The sequence below is a fragment of the Motacilla alba genome, chromosome 5 (genome assembly GCF_015832195.1).
Source record: "Motacilla alba alba isolate MOTALB_02 chromosome 5, Motacilla_alba_V1.0_pri, whole genome shotgun sequence".
NCBI lineage: Eukaryota > Metazoa > Chordata > Aves > Passeriformes > Motacillidae > Motacilla > Motacilla alba.
The window spans coordinates 20,481,438-20,502,446 of NC_052020.1; the positions used below are offsets into that span (position 1 = coordinate 20,481,438).

Here is a 21,009-nt window from a genome sequence, read left to right on the forward strand (position 1 = left end):
CATATCTATCCTGGAGACTGTCATTTTATATAATCACAAGAATTCCTGTGAATGAGTAGTTTAAATAAAAATGCATGATCACCTGCCTTTCTCCATCTATCTAGGAAACTATACCATGTTTTGTTATGTAGTGCTCTGCATCACAAGTTTTTCCTTGTGATGGAAAGAAGAAGAGAAAGGAGAAAAAGATAAACAAGTCAAGTTCTTATGGTTCCAGACATTTCAGAATCTTCTTAATCCATATAAGCCTTAAGGACTGGAATAATTGGAATAATTAGGAACCTCGGAATAATTTCAAGCAGATGCAGATGATAGCTTCATATTTCAATGTCTGCAAAGGATCACTAACTGAATCAGGTTTATTATTAGTCATAGGGTAAATGATGAAAATGGATGTGAGAAATTAATAGCAAGCACAGACAGACATCATCCCAAACTGTCATAGCTATGACATATCAATATGATTCTTTCAGCTGCATGTAACTTGTCTCCAGGGAAATGTGCAAATATATCTCAAATATATCTAAAATCTAACAGGCACAGATCCCAGTGTCCTTTATCTGAATTGAATATCTTAGAATTGAATATCCATCAGTACTTTGAAAGGCCATGGCTTCATTACCTTCTCAAGCAGACACATTTTGGAAAGAAGGCAGCTGTATCTGATCCAGGCTGCAACCCCATCCTATAGAATCAGGATGTTTCATTAACCTGGCTTTAGCTCGACCAAACTAGTTGCAAGTTTGTTTTTACTGAAGCACAGACAAAGCAAGTGTAACTTTCCTGAAATTTATATGAAATAAATATAAAAAGACACAAAGATAACAGTGAACTTTTGTGGTCATCAACGTCAACATTTCACAGTTGGCAATCAAATCCATACCAATCTTGAAAGATGCACATAGTTTCAAATGACTGTCTTAGAATGCACACATATAAGGAATGCAAAACTTCCCTTATGATGTCTTCAGTAAGTTAAAAGTGATATCCAGAATCTGAATATTAAAAATTCAACTTGAACCCAGAAATAGCTAGTCTATATTTATCTTTAAAAGAAAAAGCAACCAATAATTTGACCACGTTTGTTAGCCTGTAATTTAACATCTATTTTTATGGCAAATTAACTTTCCAGACATAATAAAGACCTTCATCAGCTAAAAGAGCTAGTTATGTCCACTGGAAACTAATTTAAAATATATATTGTTTTCACTGACACAAGTTTGCAGTGGAATTTACACAAATCCCTACTGCCATTTCTGCCAGTCTTTTTCAATTTCCCACATTCTGTCAACATGTGTCAGGAAGAAAGCATTATGCCTTGTTAAATTATGTTACAAGTAGAACTTTCATCCCAAACTGAAAGGGAAATAAATTTTAAAATAGCTCTGGCTAATAACCTCCTGTGGCTTTTCAAAATCCTGTCTATTCTACAGAATCTAAAGTTCATCTAAAGTCCCAGGCACCCAGGGACAGAGTCACTAAATTTCTGAATTCTCAGGCACAGGAGTATGGTCTAAAAGGCTGTTGGTGTATAAGAGACTCCAGATAGCACAACATCTCTGCTTATGTGTATCTTAATTAAAACTAGTCAGACTCCTGTCAGATACAGCACTGTTTGACTTGAGTGTTTGTTCTATAGTCATGCCTCTAAGTGAACAAGGCTTTCAAGCAGCTTATAGCACACCAAGACACAACTTAAGAAAAGGAGGAGCAATTGATAAGAAAAATCTCAAAAAGCATGTCCAGATTCCCATTACAAAACGCAGTGTATGTGAAGATTTAAAAAACCAGCTGGGAATTAAACTCCAATTAAACTGCAGGTACTGCTTTTATGACTCATGTGCTCCAACAGGGAGTTGTGCTTTTAAGTGCATTGTCTAAGTGCAAACTTTTGAGCAAAATTTTAAACAGCTGGTAAAATAGGATTTACTGGAGAATCCTAAGGACCCTCCCTATCTTAGTTCTCAAAAGCGTATAGACTACCATCACACTAATCAAGTAAGTAAAATCTCAGCTGGAAAGGTAAATTAAGATGCAGATCCTCTGCCACACAGATACATCTACTTAGATTCTTGAACTAAACTTTAGCCTAACTGTTTCTGAGGCACTTTCATTCTCATTGAGGCTTTAGTAAAAATAACTTCCTTTCCATTTTGTTGGCCATTTTTATTTATTTCCCTATACATTAAGAAGCAAACAAGCATATGGAATTGCTCTCCTCTGAGAAGTGGAGGGACAAAAAAGTAGAAAGCAATAAATACAGCACCATTTTACCAGATGTCAATCTGACATGTCTGTGCAATCCAGAAACCTACCTTTTTAACTAGGTTTTTGGTTTTTGTTTGCTTGCTTGTTTACATGTTAAGCAAATTAATATTTTAATTGCTGATTAATAATTTAATTACTGATTTCAGGTAGTATGTCTGAGAGAGAAGACTAGACTGGAAATATAAGTCAAGCAGCTGGCAAAACTCTTTAAAATTGTTATTTTAAAAGAAGGGAAGTTGATTTGCCATACCTTCAAACTTTGTAATTTTTTTTTAGGCAAGGACAGTTTTGGTTTTTTGGGGTTTTTTTTCATTACCTCCCAGAGAAAAATTCCTCTTGAGTTTGTGAAATTGATACTGCATTTATATTTTTGCTACAAATGTTTTGGCCAGCACTTCCATGGTTACACTCTTTGTATAACAGTTCAGAAAACAAAGTATAGATCTGAAACCATAACCGAAGTTTTTAAAATAAGTTTTGTATAATCTTTATGCTTAATCTCTAGTTAGCTGGAGCATAATTTAAAACGATATTTTTTTCATAAGAGGCAGAAGTTCTAATAGATTTGGGAAGTCACCTGTCCTCTATGTCATATGAGAATGTAATTTTATTTCTTTATGGAGCATTTTTTGCTTTTCTCCCACTAACTGGTGTTGCATCTATCTCATTTCCATTGTGGCGCTTTCAAGTTACATACAGCCCTGAAGGTGTGTCGTGTTTAATTTACTTAATGAATATTATGATAATTTATGTCTGTTCCGCTGCTTTCAAGGAAAAGATATCCTAGGCTTGCACAGTTAGACGTAAATGACAGCACTTTGAAGAGCAAAGATTGTGAAGGTGGAGACACACATCGCCTGCTTTGTGACCAAATTCTCAAGATTACTGGAACAAATAGTTTCATAAAAAGGAAATGTTCTCTATTCTAACTACTAAATTGTTAATAGTATTTTATTATTTTTGAACAGTACTTTTTGGAGTATTTTGCTGGACAATGATAAAAAAATCCCAAAAAGCCATCAATTTTAACTCAAGATTGATTTACTTAATTTTTTTCCTAAGAAATTCTAAAAATAGTAACCTTTTGAAATTTCTGTTCTTGGTAATAGAGAAGGGGAGTCTGCTATGGACATCATCCACAGCTTGCTCTGGAGCTCAAAGTGTGAAAATAAATAAATTATTTATACTTTTATTATGATGTTAACTTTTATTTTTCTTTTAAGGTAAGCCCTGCTGTCAGTTACACTGATAAGAACCTTAGTATTTGGAACAAGTCTTTCTGTCTCCTTGGTGCAAAACATCCTACATATTTTCTTTCACTCTCTACCTTTAACTAAAGAGTTCAAACAAGCTTTTCACAATATCTCATAAAGGTATATTCTAGCAACATCCAAGCTGGTAAACTTCTGAAAGCAGAAAGACACTGAAAGATGAGACATCACATAGACCACCACAAAACTCATTTTACTCATCTTACTGGCAAAAATTTTCTACAAAGTTGGTGTGAATTCATCTTGGACACAAAAATGATACTAATGGACCAGTGACAAAAATGGACACATAACTACTACTAATTCTGTGGCTTGGTCTCGGAAGAAGTCAGCATCAAGAGTGCACAGCTGAAGGATTTTCTGGCAGCTCATTTGCTGAAAGTTCTGCTCTCTGAGCAGCTGGAAGAAATATCGCAGCTGTTACAGCCCTGACAATCAACATGCTCTGCTGAGGATGGCTGCTATGCAAACAGCCCTTTGCGGCATACACAACACACTCCATTGGCTGTTAAGTGGCAAACAAACCAGTTTGGGAATTCCTACGCAAAGAGCTGTCCTGCTGATACTGGAGAAAACTGGTTCTAATCCCAGTTTTACGAGCCACACTTCATAATTAAAAATCAACATAAAATGCTGTGGGGAAGATTTTAATTTTTTATCTGGACTCATTTTGTTGGCTCCAAATGTATAGTAAATGACAGAGAACTGCATTAGGTATAATCTTCTGTGAAAAGCCCTTTAAAGATCTCTACTCAGAGGAAAGTAAATCAGAATTTACTGCATTAGCATATGGAAAAAGCTCATAGCTTTTCAAACACATTTCACCAAAAAGATAAGCAAGTCAGGAAGCCCCTGGTAGGTCTCACAATACAAGGGCATGATAGACACAAAGACCAGAAACATGATGCATGAGTGATTCTTCTGGTTTAAGACATGTTCTCGTCCTGAAGTTATGACAGATGGGCCATAATGAACAGATTACTCAAGTGGGAAAACTGGAACACTTGAAGATTGGCAAATGAAGTACAAAATAAGACTTGAATATTATTTGAATGTAAAGGTTGTAATGGCCTAAACCTATATTTATAAAGTTGTTTCTCTCTTTAAGAATCACATGGAATTTTATAAAAAAGGTAACCCAGTTTAGTACACCCTAGTATAGAAAAGTATTTTTATGGAAAGCCAAAGTGTAATTCTCTAAAAGAGAGAACAATAAAGAGGATTGATGTTTTGGGAGTTGTTTGGGGTTTTTTGACAGAGTTGAGGGTGATGGGAGGGTTAGGCGTTTTGTTGTGGTTTTTTCCATTTCAGTACAACAATAGAGAGGTGTCAGACAAATTTAAGAATACAAAACAAAATCATCAGGATTCAGAAGGAGGTTGAAATCTCAGGTTAATACTAGATTCTTTGAAAAATCTGCTGGTCAAATTAATTCTATATGAATCATAAACAGTCATTATTTTCCAGCTGCCAAATCTTCAGAAAGATGAGCAACAGCTATTGAGTCTCAACTTCTTAAAGTATCTGAAATCAATATTCCTTTTGAAATATCCTTAATGATAAAAAATAACTGTCCCTCTCATGTGACAGTTTTAATACTGTGCTTACAATAAGGATTTCTTTTGGTAAGGATTTTTTTTTTAAGTACTAACAATTGAACATCCAAATTATTGTATTCAAGTGAGCTCTTTTCTGCTTATGGCTGATCATATCAAATATCTCATAGTTACAGTCAGTGACTGATGTCCAAGTGGAGATCAGTGATGGTCCCCATGTGCTCCTGAAGTGTCCCTCTGGGCTTGGCACCAGGCCTGTTGAGCATTTTTGTTGCTGACATGGACAGTGGCACTGAGCACATCCCCAGCAAATTTGCTGATGACACCAAGCTGTGTGGTGCAGATGATACACTGGAAGGAAGGGATGCCATCCATAAGGACATTAACAGGCTTGAGGGGTGGGGCCATATGAGCCTCACAAAGTTCAACAAGTCCTAGTGGGAAGTCCTACAACTAGATCAGGATAATCCCAATACAGGCTAGTCTAAGAATGGATTAAGAGCAGTCCTGAGGAGTTGTGGTGCTGGTGATTTAGAGGCTGGATATCACCCAGCAATGTGCACTCACAGCTCAAAAAGTCAAATGTATCATGGGCTGCATCAAAAACAGCATGGACAAGAGATCAAAGGAGGTGAATCTCCCCTTCTACTCTGCTCGTATGAGACCTCACCTGGAATAAGGCATCCAGTTCTGGTATTCCCAACATAAGAAGGACATGGACCTATTGGAGTGTGTCCAGCAGACACACTGATGTTGACGAGAGGGATGGAGCACATCTCCTATGAAGACAGGCAAAGAGAGTTGTAGTTATTTAGCCTGAAGAAGAGAAAGCTCTTGGAAGACCTCAGCGTGGCCTTCCTGTACTGAAAGAATGCATAAAAGAAAGATGGAGGGGGACTTTTCATAAGGATGTGTAGCGATAAGACAAGGAGGAATATATTTAAACTGAAAGAAAGTAGGATTAGATGAGACAGAAGGAAAAAAATTCTTTACTGTGAGGGTGGTGGGGTACTGGAACATGTTGTCCAGAAAAGATGTCCCATTCCTGAACGTGTCCAAGGACAGGATGGATGAACAACCAGGTGTAGTGGAAGTGTCCCTGTCAATGGCAGGGGCATTGGAACTAGATGATCTTTAAGGGCCTTGTCAAACCAAACCATTTTATGATTATAGGGTTCTATCATTTCTAAGATGAAAAGTGAAAAATTATAATTCTTAAATGTTAGATTAAAATAAAAATAATTTCTCTTCCACAGTTCCATATTATTTCTCATTGGAACAACGCTGAGTTCAATATCAGGTACAAAATATCTTGTGAAAGCACAGTGGTCATAGTTCAAATATTCTATTCAGAAAGTTCATTTAAATAATGAGTCTCTGTAGAATGTCAGCAATCTGAGAACACCAAAGAAATTCCCCCAGATTGTGTGTTATTATATGGAATGTAAGAAGAATTATCACACTTAATTAAATATCGCAGATACAAAGAGTTTTGTTTTGACCTTATGACAGCCTTTGAGTTTTGAAGCTTATCTTCAAACTAGCTATTTATATCAATAAACAAATAAGGTCTGATTCTTCAGCATAGAAATTTCAGACTTTTTTTTCAAACTGTTATAATTATCACAGCTATATAAAATGAAATGTATGCGCATGTTCAGCTACAAATGCAAGGTAGTAAAGAATTTGAGTCTTGCAGTATTAAATACTCTATTTGCATTAATTTTCCTTGGTATACATTGTAACAAAATATTTAGGGAAAAGCAAATTTGGATTGTGATCTAAATCCAGCTCCCAAAGATACCAGAGCTTCCGGGTTCAGAAACTTTTCTTGTAGAAAAGAATGAAATTAGTAGTAACATCAACTTTACCTGAATATCACAAGTAACAATTTCTAAATATCAAAATTACTGAGCACACATAAATTATTTCTGTTCTGTTCTCTTCATATAATTTAACTGGCATGCTAGGCTTCTCAGTATGACTTGTGGTTTGCTGTTTTCTAGTTTCACCCTTGTATTAGAGCTCAATGCTACATTGAAACAATTCTTTTTTATCAAAACAACCATCACAGACTCAAATACCTAAGGGGGACAAGTTTGGTGTTTTAGCCAAATATGTGTAATGGAATGATTTATGGGTCATTCACAGAGGAGGTGGTGACACTCAACCTTCCTTGGTCTATAGTCAAACCACCTGCAGCTAACCCACTGAATAGATACTTTTTGTTAACTACTCATTTCAGAGCACTACATCTGCTCTGGAAATCATTTCTTCTAGCTCTTCATACCTTGAGAACTTTCTAGACCCTTTCTGCTAGATCTTCATACCTTGAGAACTTTCTGGTAATAAGCACTGCAGGTATTGTGTAAAGATGTGTTTCTAGGACAACTATTCAATGATATTTGCATAATCTCACTAGATACACCAGATGGCTTAATTATAAAAACAAAATTTACCAAATAAACATTACTTCTTGTTTTATACATGCATGTTCCTGTCAATAACTTGTCTTTCCAAGCAAAACACTTTTGTGTAATAGGTTATTATATTCCTTGAGAAACAAGTAAACCGTAAACCCTGTGGCATTTGGGACATCACTATTTATCAACCACATTTACTAAAATTGACCAAATGACCTTTAGGATAACCAAAAGAGAAAAAAATACTTTTAAACTACAGAATAGCACATGTAGCATACACATTATTTGTTGTTTATGATGATCTTCCATTTTTTTGTCACACAGAGAAGCAACTGAAGGCTGGAAATATTATGCACATCACAACATAGGCTGCGAATTCTGCCCCCATGCAATTCTTGGAAAAGAAGTAGTTAATTTCTTATTAATCTAGTGACCTCCCACAGTGTGTGGCTGCAGATTTTATTAACTCTGGCTTTGAATAGCCTTTTACTCCTTGCTATGTTTCTCTAGATATAACTTTGAAAGCAATCTCCAATGTATATACAGTAAAAGATACACTGGAAAAATACTATTCAAAAGTATTAAAGAAAGCTTTCCACTATGAAAGAAAAGGACCCTACCCTGAAATGTTTACTGTCCACAAAACATAGCTGTATTGGTCACACAAAAAAATTTACTATCTCATCTGTTTTACCTAAAGGATTAGAAGCTGCATCTGATCTGAGTGGAATTTCATTCTATGGATATATTTGCATTGACTCTTCACTGATATTCACATCTCTTTGCACACATCTGACCTCTAATCTTCACGCAGTAAAGGGAAACTAGATTACCAGATTTACAATAATGAAAGGAAACATTTTCCTTTTTAATTTTTTCTTTTTATTATCCATAGTCCTTGACATATGGAGCTTAAACAAAATACAAATCAATCACTACAGAAGAGACACATACTTTGCAAACCACAAATTTAGTCCAGAGCTGTAGAAGGTGCTCAAAACTTGACTTTGTAGCTTCATTACCTTTAAGTACCTTCACACAGCCTTTAACTTCTATGCCCACAACATCACAGCTTTCATCTATGTTTTTACATAACTACTCAGTATGCCTTTTGTTTCTTCTTTTTTTTTTTACCTTAAGAAAAAGATAACAATTCATTAAAAAACACGAAATATATTCTTTCTGAATTTGGATAGCAAGATATGATGGACCTGACTTCCAACATTGCACTGCTTATAGGACTTTTAATAGGCAAAAAACAAACAGGGAGAAGCAGCCAGCCCAGAAGAGACATGCATTCTCAAAGTATTTTGAACTTTGCTTTCTCAGACACTCTCCCCATGCCACACATATTGCATTCTCTGGAGCATGGAAGCTGCCACAAAGGTGCTTTTACCTAGGAAAGCGGTTTCTAAATCACACTCATATTCCTTTCAGTTTTTATCTGGCTGTTACATGACCATGAGCCTTTCTGCATCACTTGCCTTAATCTTGCATTTCATCCTAGGTGCAAAGCAATCTTTAGAACTGCCCTACTGATGCTTAGGTTGTACCAAACAAATACCACAACTAAAGGTATAGAGTCTTCATCTGAATCATGATATGTCTTATAGTCTGAAGGCACCAAGTGGTGTGAGTTATGTACAGCCAGCTGAATTACCTGGATGCTACACACAGGGAAGAATCGTTCTGCAAGTGGGAAAACCAAACCAACACAAAACAACAACAAACCCTGTTAACAACAAACCCTGTGAACATATTACTTCTCCCCACCTACCTTCCCATCTTAACTATTTTTAAAAGAATTTTTTACACCTCCCTGCCTCATATACACACACTTTTGATGGAATCTAGAACATGAATGAGAAAGGAATAGGATACAATCATAAAAGGCGCATAACAAACACAATATGCAAATTTTGAATAGCCAATTAAAATTCCTGAATTCCCAAACAATGTTTTTACAATATTACAACACATCTAAATATAGTTTAATCATGATTTGGACTTTGGTAAAATGTTCATAGCTTCATCCCAGGAGGGCACAACAAATGTACTACAGCCAAGTCATTCAGCACAGGCAAGGCTTCACCTGGTAAACAGAATCAAAGAATAATATCCTTGTCACTGTGTTCACCACACCTCTCTTCCTCTCAGCATGCTCTACAGCAGAGCATTTCACTGTGCTCTGCTGCATAGAGTGCTGGCAATGCACTGAAGCTCTGATTCAGCATCATGCTTAAACATGTCCTTCATCGAAAATAGCAGAGACATCACAGAATGCATGAATGGGTTGTGAAGGGAGGCTCAGAGTGCAGCCTGAAGGGCAAAGCAGTCACCTGCCAGCATTGCTCACCCAAGAAAAACCTACAGGGCTGATCTGGCATATACATGTTTGTATTTAAAAGAAGTTACAGTGGCTATTCCATATACTCACCCCAAAGTACACAAACCAAAGTCTGTGCATCCTCTAGCAAATACCTCTGCTTTTGCAGCTGTAAATTCAGGGTGAAAAAAAAATACTGCTCCTACTCATCAAAGATTTTTCTTACACTGATTTCTAGACGAATTCTCTAGGTCCCCAAATACAATTAATGATCAGTTTTGAAGTAATCTAAATTCAGTCTTAAGCATAGTCTGTCTGAAAGGACAGATTTTAGTTCTGAGAACAGTTTGGAGCTCAGATTATGCAGCACTGTTGATTTTAGTAGTATTATTCCTATATACATGGGATATATTTCCCGTATATGTTCACAAGTTGCATTGTATAATGTTTTAAAAGTCACGCTGCTGAGGTTCTGTAGGAAATATGCTCCCCCACCCCCTCCCTGAACACACTGAACCAAGTGGAATCGGCGTCCTCGTTCTTAGTCATGTAACAGTTTCATGTGTGCACTGGGAGCAAACATATTGTGGGAATGACATCAACACTGCAGAAAGGTTAACAAAATACTACCAAAGATAGACAGTTCTTCAAAACCCTGAAAGATTCACACAGACTTCCAATGAATCTATTCATATCTTTGACAAATTTGCACATTGATAAAGCATTCAGACTATCCTGAATAATTCCTTCTATTTCATCAGGAGGTAAAATTCTTCTGCCTTTTTTCTGTAACCTTCGTAGCAATTTCTCACTAAATGATATGATTTCTGCCTCAGCCTCATATGGTCTTCAACATTTTTGCAGTTTTGTTTAAAAAACAAAAATTATTTCACCTGAATTTTCTTAGAGAGACTATTTCCTTCCAAACCACCTCCTTCCAAACACATACATTTTGCAGAACAAGATGCTGTTCAAACCACAGCAAAGAAACAAAGAAAATAAATCTTTAAATCATTAATTGAGAATACTTCTCAATCCTCACAGAATTACTTCATTAATTCATTTAGCCATCAAATAGGGGGCTGGGGAGGGGGTAGTTCTCACTTGAGATCTTGTGAGCCCTCCCCTGATAAGATGTACTGACAAAGATTTAACATGCAGATATGAAAGTGCTGGCCATATGAGCACAGACTATATGAGGAGGTGTTACTGCTATCATTATGTACCATGGCATCTTGGACAAAATATCTTGTGTGTCTCACCCAGTGTTTTTGCACTACTATTTCAGTTCTCATTTTCATTTTAACAAAATATTTTCATTTTAGAAGTGACTGGTAATCACCACATCTGTAGGTACCTCTCAGTGTCATTTACCAATTTAGATTAAAAAGATTAATCTTAGGCCTACCTCTACCTAGAATTCAGGCTATCTAAACACTCTGGTACCTACATGCATGTAGTCTGATTTCCAGAGCTGTTAAGGCTTGTTATTTAAGGAATTGATGACAGTTAAGTATTGAGCACTTAAAGTCTAAATCAAGACATCCAGGGATTCTTGATTTCACTACATACTGTCTTCTAAATGTAAGTGACTGGAAGCTTGTGAAGAAGTCATGGAATCTTAGATCATTCTGTTCAGTGACTCAGCTGGAGGCTGACATGGTGGTAGGCAAGCATCTCAGACTACATTAAAACATGTTAGAAGTCAGGAGTCTTATAATTTTCCAGTGCACTACAGTCAAAAAATATTGCCAAGTCTCACGATCACCATTTTAGGAAGAAGTAAAACTAGAGACAAAGGTTAACCAGCAAATGTGGATGATTCACAGACAGCTGTAGGCAAAAAAGGTTTTTGCCTCTATATATTGAGAATATGAATTCGATTGATGAGAAGCAATCATAACTCCTCCATCGTAAAAAAACAAAAAGAAAATTAACAATAAGATAATTGTTTTGAGTATGATCATGTGAACTCACTAAATGGCAGGACATTCCTTTTCTCCCTGAGTGAACTCTGGGGTAGGTTAGACCAGGTGTGCTGTCTGACCTGGAGTATCCTGCCTTCTCACAGAGGCTGTATCATCTGTGAGACATCAGACTTAAGAGCATAACACTGTTCACACTTCTTTCACTTCAACCCCCTTCCTCCCACTTACAGCCCTGTTCTAGGCATTGTTTTTCACACATGAATGTCAGAAGTATTATAAAACTCTTTCTAGAAACACCAACGATTATAAAAGGTGTCTCATTCTTCCCACATAGGAGCTATGAAAATGGAATTAATGTGATACTCATTCTAAGACAGCAAGCCTTGCTGAGAGTCAGCGTACACTGGCAGCAGTTTGGGCTCCACATCACACTGAGTTCACTTGGTTTCCAATTAATACAAATGCAACGAGCTTACTTTTGTCAGCCTGCAATGTCACACATATCTATTTGATTTTAAGTGTTGCAATGGATTCAGAAATCACAGGTTTGTCACCACCACTTTCTGTCAACATTTCCAAGGTACTTTAGGCTATTTTACCTCAGGTTCAAAACAAGAATAACGGCAATTTTTTCATCTCAGTACTAACTTAATATTTCCTTTCAGAGGGTACAACTGTGATGACAGTAACACTGATGCTCCCCTTCTATAGATCCATCTATTAAAATTTCCAAGTAGAGATAAAATTGAAAAACATCCAAAATAAGACTACTCACAAAAATATACTGTTCCCAAAAACGATTTCCAAGAAAATTCCAGATTTCACAAACATATTTGTTATGCAAATAATTATGGCTTTACTCCTGTTATATTAGCTCACTGCAAATCATTATCACAGTGCTTGGTTAGCATATAATTGATTATGCAATTGTGAAGTGTTTTCTTGGAGGGATTTTCTTTATCAGTTTGTGCTATTTAGATACTCTATTTCCTTCTGTCACAAGATGTTTTTGTTTTCTGTCACCTACTGGGAAGTACAACGTGTCAAAAAATGACTGTTGGCTAGATTATGCATATTTTTTTGTGATGCAGAATCTTAAATAATGTGTTTTTATCATTGTTATTATGTTTTAACTTGTCCACTTATTGTGTTTTCTAGTATTGATTTTCAAACCATTCATATAGAATACCAAGAATACTCTAAGCAAAGTTTTTAATTTTTTATCTCTCTCTAATTTTAGCACAGTCAGAAGTGCAAAATATTTTCAATAGGAAAATACTTTTATTTAGAAAAATTTTCTTTAGAAAATATTTCTCTTATAGGTTCCTTCAGAAACCTATTTAAATAAACACTGATGGTTATTAAATGTTCTGCAAAAGGTGTTGGAGACTACTTAAATCCTTTTTCCTCCTAATATCATGATTCTCAATCATGATAAAAATATTTTTGGTTTTTTTTGGGTTTTTTTGTTTATTTTTTAATGTAGTTGCATTTACTAGATTTGTTCTAGAAGGTAACATACTTAGATTAATGCGGGTTTTTTTTGCTTTTAAAAAAAATTTCTAGTGGATCATATATTAGCAAACTCTTACCATAGATGAAATGTAGGAACGTAAAAATCAAGATCATGTACAGCTTTCAAAATACAAAAAAACCCCAAACCCCTCTATTTAAAAGCAAATAGTTTCAATTGCTGTGGAAATTGCTTATTTATTGGATTCTCAAACTTAAAGAACAGAATCACTTCTTCAAAATGCAATATATATGTTTGCTTAAGATTGGCATTAAGGATTGGTTTAAGAATATAAGTGAAATATTATTCAGTTTTAAAGTGTGAGTATCTTCACATAAATTTACTTCATCTTATGCAAGTCAGATATTATATTTTTTCTTCTGACACAATTTAAATGCTCTAAATCAACTTTTGGATACACATAACTGATTCCAGGGACTACATTAGGACTCAAATTTTAATACTTTGAGTCACATTAGAGTCTATTAATTAGATGCCTGAGTAACCGAAAATTGATGGCAAGGATATACCCCTGAATATCAATTCCTCTCAATATGAAGAAATGAAAATAACTTTTTTTTTAAACTTTGCTGAATAAAAGAAAAAAAAATCAGACTTTAGAACCTGAAAAATATCATCAGCCATTAAGGACTATCAGCACTGTATTACATAGATATTAAGCAAAAATGCATATTCATGAAATGAGGACATTACACTAATAAAATGAAGCAATAACGTACTTAATCAGGCTTAGAACTATCTCTCTGGACTACAAATTCGAGTAATTCTCCAGGTGAGGGCATTCAGCATGTAGTGACACAAAACAGGCTTACCTAGCTCCCATTATTCCAGGTCCAGTCAAGTTAATTGTACTGCTTCCTACCTTATTGAGGCAAAAAAACTCCAAAGGTCACTCAAACTAATCTTCAGCAAAGCATTCTGATTCTCAATACAAACACAATACCAGACAAAAATTCCTATGAGTAAATATAAATCTTAATGAAATTCACAATTAATTCATCTGCTATTGGAAGAATAACACTAGGATGGGATTAGTGTGAATAAAACAAGAATCATAATCATAGAATGACTTAGATTGTAAGGGACCTTAAAGGTCATTTTGTTCCAACTCTTCCCTCCCATAAGCAGGGACACCTTTCACTAGACCAGGTTTATCAGAGTCCCATCCAATCAGGCCTTGAACACTTCTAGGAGTGGGGCATTCACAGCTTCTCAAGGCATTTGGCTCCAGTGCCTCACCACCCTCAATAAATAATTTCTTCCTAATATCTAATCTAAACCTACCCTCTTCCGCCCTAAAACCATTCCTCCTTGCCCTGTCACTCCATACTCTTGTAAATAGTCTCTTTCCATCTTTGTTGTATGTGAATCTTTATCATCTCATGCTATTCTGGCCATTATTTAAAGGTCATTGTTACTATCAAGACTCCTCATCGTTAAAGTGAGCTCTACTGAAGTATTTTTGATGCTCTTCATTCCTGTATCTCAGAGTAAAGAGCTGGATAACTTACAACATTCCGTAAGTGCTTGCAAGGGCTCTACTCTGAAAGAATTTCATGAACATCTCCGATCAGGAGATCACTTGCAAATATACCATGACAATATTTAGGTATGCATCTCATGCTTCTGTTTCATACCTGTCTGTACAGGACTTAGAAGTAGAGGAAGACAAGGTCTTAGTGGGTGTTAGTTTATCCACCCTCTCACTCTCAGTTTCTGGTGACTGGCGGGGAAATCACTCTTATCTTAGTACAACACAGTGCAATGTCTTCTGTCCAGCCCTTAGGAAGTCTGAGAAACTCGCAGAGAAGTGATGGTGCAGCATTGGAAACCCGAATGTTAACCAGGCTCCAGCGGGTTAAGTAGGGAGCAATTATGTTTCCGAGATGAAGCCACATTTTTAGTTCTATGATCATTATGCAACTCTTTAGTCAATGATGTATTTACTACAGAGGTCCAACTCAAAACTATTTAAATCAAATATATGAACTGTTATTAGCTAGGACTAAAACAGAACCACAACAGCTTCAAACACAGCTGAATTCGAACTAGACCTGATGAATCTGCTTATTTGATTCCCTACAAAGGAGTTCATAGTCTATTTCTAATTTAGATCACAAATTTGGTAGCAATCAGGTGTGAATAAATAAAGGATGCAGAAAATGATCCATCATCTAGTCTCACAGTCTGGACATCTTCTCTAACTGAGCCTTCATAGCAGCAAACTGATTTAATGCTTTCATAAGGAATGCTAGAGCTTTTCACAATCTTCCATACAAATGGAGAAAGTAGGTTGTCAAGATCTTATGGTCTCCTGATGAGAACACAGGCATAACCTGTCAGCAAACTGTAGAAAAGTCCAACTCCACCTGAATTGGGGCATACATTTTCAATCCAGATAATTTCAAATCAGACAGAACAGCATCTTTATCTCATCCCACTTTAAATCCTTAGTCTTTTACCAGATATTTTTTCTTTCTTGATGAACGTTTCATTAAAACCAATTTTTTTCCCACTGCAGATTTTGGATGCAATGAAAGAGTATTTAGACATGAATTCTATGGACAGAAATGTGCTGACCTGACAAAGCACTTCAACAGGAATCAGTCTACTTTTTTCCTTTGCAGTTTACTGAAGATGTGTTCATTTCTCCCTGTGTAGAGAAGTAAAACCCTTATTGAAGCTCTTTTATTTCATCTCTCTCGATCACCGAGTTCTTGCATCTTGATCCTTTGACCTTATGGCACTTAAATATGGACATTTTTTCAAATCTCACTCACATAGCCTTTGTCACTCTTACCTTTCCATTTTACCTCTAATCCCATCACTACACAGCACCAAAAAAAATTATCTTTCTTACATTAGAGCACCTAAAGGTCTTTTAATATCCAAAGCTTACTTGCTATATTCCCCTGATCTTTCCCCAAAGATGCTTTGTACAATAATGCTTCCCCATAAATAACTTCCAGCACATTTTAAATTTGTATATATTCACACATTCGTTTAGTACCATCTTGCCAATTTAAAAACCATTTATAACCTGCCTTACACATAGTCCTGACAGGCCACTAACCCTGGCATCAGTCAAGGGGACTAGTACCTGTTGCCACAGAGACCAGTGCTATCAGTAATCATGAATTCTTCACATGTTACTAATGAAACTTCAACCCTTTTCCTCTTTCCTATTTAGTCTCTTATCACATTTTATCTACAGCTCTGACTGGAGTTCTTTTGGGGAGGGAACCCTTTTGTTCTCTGCCTACCCAGTACATAGTATAATGAAGACTTTTTTTTAATTTGACTTTTCCATCAGTGCAAATAGTAATAATGATGCATCTAATTTCCAGTTGCTGATAGATGACTGCCTAATTCCAAATAATACCTAGGCACTCATGAAGGTACCTGATCACCTAGGCCCAAAATAGGGTCTCAGGTGGGATGACATTACATGCAACAATTCTGCCTGACTACCAGCACCAGAGACTCAAAAATTACTATTCAAAAATGTTCTTCAAAGAAGCTTTAGAATATACTCATACCTTACACTGCCACTTATTCTCTGTTTCAGTAGGAACTGGAGAGAAACAGTGAATCTTGTTTTAGTTTGTCATAAAAGTAGCGGAGCATCAAACATGGAACCAGACTGAAGACCATCCTTTGGGGCTAGCCTATTACTCTTGTTTGCAGAAATGTTTTTCTATTTCTATTGCAAAATTTTTCCAAGTATAATTCAAAGAATTTCTTGTGTTTGTCCAGAAGTTTTACATGTTCAATTTCATACCAGAAATTCCTAAGAGACTTCTGGACATGCTGCAGATGTCTGCTGTACATGTAGCTATCTAATCTACTATTCATTCATAAGGACTTCAATGTTAATTTGAAAATCAGATTATTAGTCTTATTTTTGTCTTGGACCTATCCAAGAAAGCAATGTTTTTTAAACAATCTGGAGTGGCTAAACCCCATAGGCCAATGAAAAAAGTATCAGGTGTCAAATTACATGTTAGCACAGTGGTTCTGCAGTGCCCAGTGTCACAGACCACACATGTATTGTGCTGAAACAGACACAAAAAATATCTTTTGATTGGAAACAACAGTTGTAAACCTACATCTTTCTGTTATAATAAGATATAGGCAAAGAGAGAGAAACTAAATTAAATCTCACATAGCACAATCATGTTGTGCTCAATACACAACATTGTAAAAGCATTTTTCTCTATTCCTTTCATCAGTGTTTGGCCAAACTCCCACAGATCTCCCAGTAGTTATTAGATAAAACATTCATCTGCCTTTTCACCACTCTTACAGCCAGAGGTATCACCTTAAATAAGCTGGAATTAAACATGACATTTAATGTCAAGCTCAGCATTACTAATGTGATCACAATTGTCTCTAGAATAACCTGCAGTATGACCCCTCTCTGACATGTGAGCTGTGTATCCTTCTTGGTGTCCTATTCCATATTCCTTGCCCAGACACTCTACACCACTGATACTGAGTATCTTTTTTTTGCTGCATTTCATCCCCAAAGCAGGTTGTTAGTGCCATTTCCTCAACACTACTACCTCTTCCCCCAGTACTTAACACACCCACACCGGCAATCTCACCTGAGGATGTAACAGTCAAAGTTTTTTTCATGTGTTCAACGAGTGGTGCTGTTTGGTTTTTTTGGTTTTTTTTTTTTTAATTTATGACGGGAAATAAAGAAATTTTATGCCTTTGCCCATGAATGCTTAAAAAAAGTATGAACACACTTTTGTCTGGCAATAGCAGAGAGGGTCCTTACAGTACATTAATTACATCAAGGCAGGGGAAAGCAAGTAGAAGACACTGAATGGCAACAGCTTTACAATTTCTGTTTCACCAGGGCAAAACAAACAAAAAAAAAAGCCTTTTTGAAAGGTTTATTGACATAGGATGTATTTGTATCAAATTATAAACTTATAATCTACTGCACTGCAGATGGTAACAAGGGGAAACTGCAAAGCACACTGTTGAAAGCCTGTCACAGAAAACGAGGTTTTGGGTTACCTCGTTTACTCATAGTTCACAATCTTTAAATATCAGTGTCCTGGACATTTTTTTTTTTTACTATTTATAGATCAGCAGTAATGATGAAGTTCAAAGAAACCCATTAGAGTTCATTAAAAATAACACTGACTTTGGGGAGAAGGAATATAATTCTATTCCCATTTCCAAGACACAAATGGAAGACAGAAAACAGAAAAGGCAGCTTGAAACTTTTTATAAACTGTGCACAGAAGGATGAGTAGAATCCAAGCATGTAAGATCATGGTCAATAATGTTGTTTCATAGCTTAAAAAAGGCAGAAATCTCTTGGGATAACAGGTTGACTTGTTGGTAAGTACAGTGTCCATCATGGGCATATTTACATAACAGTTGGGGTGTCTGTCACTTCTTCAAGCAAGGGACATTTCCGATGGCTCTCTTGAAATCACTATAAAGACCTCAAGAAATGTGGGTAGTCATTGCAAAAAGTTGTTTGTATGATTTTCTGTTTCTCTAGGGATGAGTGTCTTGGTAAACATAGTTTATAAATTGCTAAAAACATACACATGCCTTTGCCAATAGCAAAATATATACAGAAAACCTGATGAAACAGTTCTCACTTATAGATGACAGCAAACAAGTAGCCAGCACTTCCTATTAGACCGTTAGAGGGGGATTATTTTTTCACTCTATTTAAATACCATTTGGGGACTTACCTCTGATATAGCACTTAGCTTGCCTGTGGAATTAAACAGATTTCACACTATTCTCTTGTGTTCTGATGTTCCATGAAAAAACAAAGTCATTTGATTAATCAAGATAACGTATTAACTCCACCAAGGACAAAACCTTACTCTTATGAAACTATTTTGGTGTTTTATATTGCCACAATTACCCACCAAGAGCTTTAAACAGAAAATCAATAGCTACAGCAAAATTCCAGCATAGCTATAATATTCTTTGTCCTGCTGTAGGTTAAAACTCAGCTTGAAGGGATAATGCAATGAGGTTGACACAAAAATGGTGGCTCATTTTTTTTTTCCCCTTGTAATTATCAGCAGTGTTAGATGGATAACTTCAAATAGAAAGGACAAAAATTGTTTTTTCCAAATTGTTTTTTCCATTTGGCACACCAAATTCATCTTCCAGCAGAAGCCAAACCTCTGACTACAATTATCTCTTGCACAGTGGTTCACAGGGGCACCACAGAGAAACCCAGAGGGCCACATTTGGTCTTCGATGGAATGGATATTTATTACTTTTAGAAATAAAGGATGTGATGGATATGACTTACTGGAGTCTGAATCTTAACATGAAGTGAGAGTCAAAACTTTTTAAAAGCCTGAAATAAAGCATAAAAGTTGCCATAATTGATGGTGTACCAAAGGTTTCATCTAAGCTTACCAAGGAATAAAATGGGAAGCCTGAATTTCAATGCCTTCAATTAAGCAGGACTCTTGACTTTTGTGAAAGCTAGGGACAAGTTGCTTATTTGTGTTTCCTGTTCTTACCAGCATCTTACGTGTTTCCTCAATTTAAGCTAAATGCTATTTTTCAAGAAACACACTTCTTGTAAACATTCTGTTTTGCCCTTAGTCACAACAACTTATTGAATATATTTGTTAGATAATTTGGTCCAGTTCAGTGAACTACAGCATATTCCTGAAGGCCACTGGTTTGAAGCAATTATTTTCTCACTTTTCTCAATTCCTTATTCATTTTGTGTCTCTCAAACTTTTCTTCAAGTCAGTCTGTTCTGTTTTTAAAAGAACTTCACATTTTCCTAAGTTCCTTCTCTGTAATTGTTCTATCACTGCTAAATATACCACCAGTAATTGCATGAATTCCAAGGCTGTTTTTTTTTTTTAAAAAACCAGCATCAAGGTACTTTATAATATTTTATTTACAAGTTATGGTGGGAGCAGCCTACAAGAAAGATGGACAGGGCCGGTTCTTAAGGGTATGTAGTTTTAAGACAAGAAGGAACGGCTTTAAAATAAAAGAGGGAGGGTTTAGATTAGGTGTGAGGAAGAAATTCTTCACTCTGAGGGTGGTGAAGCACAAGAACAGGTTGCCCAGAGAAGCAGTGGCTGCTCCATTCCCAGAAATGTTCAAGGACAATTTCGATGAGGCTTTGAACAACCAGGCAGAGTAGATGTCCCTGTCCATGGCAGGAAGGGTGGAACTAAATGATCTTTAAAGGTCCATTCCAAACAAAACCATTCTAAGATTCTACTACTCTAAGATTCTAAATCAAACAGAGGAGCATAACTGTGGTAAATATGATTTCTGAATGTTAGCATACAAAGCATCCAGTATTAGAATAAGTGGCCACACTGGAATTTGGCAACAGTAAACTGACACCTATCAGAAAACTTGGGCTGCAAATGATCATTTCAGAAGCTATTTTTAAGCAGGCTCAACACACAATCCATCACCACTTCCCCTCCACCTCCTGAGAGATAGAGAAAATGAGATGTCAGCAATCAACACAGTCAACACAGATCCAATGCAGCATCTGACAGCATTTATGTTAATAGCACTTTCTTGTCCCACGGTCCAAAGAAACGTGCTGTCAAAGCTCCACATGCAACTGGGACATCTCACTATGGTTGTCTCATCCTCAGATGAGAATCTCCTGACAAAAATTTGAACATACAATTAAGCTCTCTTGTTTACCAGTGAATTTAATG

General features: G+C 36.2%; 1 protein-coding gene across 15 annotated transcripts in view; it reads right to left on the bottom strand.

Annotated features, from left to right (window-relative positions):
• LRRC4C (leucine rich repeat containing 4C) overlaps positions 1–21,009 on the bottom strand; it is a 485,253-nt gene that overhangs the window by 145,225 nt on the left and 319,019 nt on the right. Inside the window, exon 1 of one of the 15 annotated variants that reach the window (XM_038137124.1) lies at positions 5,766–13,244. The exons of the other annotated variants lie outside the window; for them this stretch is intronic. The gene's annotated coding sequence lies outside the window, so the exon portion shown is untranslated. Of the gene's footprint in view, positions 1–5,765; positions 13,245–21,009 lie in introns of those variants that run through there. 15 annotated transcript variants of the gene reach the window in all.